This window comes from Rhineura floridana, chromosome 15 (assembly GCF_030035675.1).
Source record: "Rhineura floridana isolate rRhiFlo1 chromosome 15, rRhiFlo1.hap2, whole genome shotgun sequence".
Lineage (NCBI taxonomy): Eukaryota > Metazoa > Chordata > Lepidosauria > Squamata > Rhineuridae > Rhineura > Rhineura floridana.
The window spans coordinates 26,130,503-26,132,055 of record NC_084494.1 but is presented as its reverse complement, the minus strand read 5'-3'; positions in this window follow the sequence as shown (position 1 = coordinate 26,132,055).

The window sequence follows — 1,553 nt, the reverse complement described above, 5'->3', positions numbered from 1 at the left end:
GAGACTTGGCAGGAGGCCACTTTTGACGGGGTCACACTGAGGTAGGGCATAGGACCTTAGGCTATCCCCCGCCACACCTTTTTTAGCTGCACACCCCACTCAAAAGTAGTTGCTGACCAGTGTAATAGCAATTCTTCATGCCTTTCTTTGTGGGTAGGTACAACCACCCAGTCAACTCCAGAACAACTTGTAGTGCCACAGCAAGAATTGCATTCTGAAATTGTTGTCCAAGTTGGTAGAAGGTAGATAAAGACTCTTTTTGTGACCTTACAACACTGCTGAAACAATAAGACACACACAGACACAAACATACACACTCAAACATACACACACACATGGGGAACAGCAAAGTAAGAAAAGGAAAAGTCCAACTTTTCCAAACAGACAAGCCATTTTTGCGCTCATGCAGACAGTCAACACCCACCTCCTAGTGGTTTAAATAAAACTATACACTAAATTGGTATCACCAATCTGGTGCCCTCCAGATGTTTTGGACTACAGTTCCCATAAGCCTGTGGCTTGTAGGAGTTGGTTGGGGCTGATGGAAGTTGCCCCAAACGTCTGGAGGGCACCAGGTTGGCAACAGCTGCATTTAATAATTGGCAATTTGAGCCTATGAGTGGTTCCCCCAAAATCTGCCCCCTCACATGACTTTTTAAGATTGACAGCTCCTCGGGGCAGGGCCCTTTTGTCGAGTCTATACAAGTAGGGTATGTTGGCACTATATGAATAATGATCTAAAAAATAATCATCATAATGGCAGGACCTGCAATACTTGCAGCAGCGAGATACGTAAGACAACGGGGCTCATTCAGTGGTGGCCATAGACCAGAAGTGGGGAGTCTTTTTCAGCCTGAGGGCCAGATTCTCTTCTGTGCATTCTTCCAGGGGCCATATGCCAGGGGTGGGTGGGGCTGGAGGCAAAAGTGGGCAAAGTAATGAATAGTATGGCCTATATATTATATGTTATATTATGTATAACCTGGCTGGGGAATGTTTTCAGCCCAAGGGCCGAGTTCCCTTCTAGGGAACCTTCTGGGGGCCACATGCCAGTGGCAGACGGGGCCAGAGGCAAAAGTGTGCAGAGCAAAGAATGTGAATGTTACCCCTGTGCAGTGGCCTTGTTTCTATACAGGCTCACAAGCCCCTCTCCAACCAGGCGAGCAAGAGGCATGATCAGAGTTCAGGATACCTTCCAGCCAGACAAAAACATTTGAGGAGAGTGTACAGCACAGCCAGCGAGGAATGTGGCCTGGGGAGAGGCAGTGTGGCTGGGGAGAGGGTGTGGTCTAGGGAGAATCCCAAGGGCCAAATAAAGAGGCCTGGAGGGCCACAACTCTCCCCAGGCCTGTGGTTCCCCACTCCTTCCATTGACCAAATCTGGCCACCATAGTTATTTTCTTTTTCTGACCCTCTTCAGGGCTGGCATTGTCAGGCATTGGTCAGGGCCGATGTCCCGCTAGGGGTTCTGCCAGCAATCCCTGGAACATCTTGGCTCTATGCCTCCTTGCTGTTGCTACCTGTTCACTTGCTTTCTTTGAGTGAGCAACAGT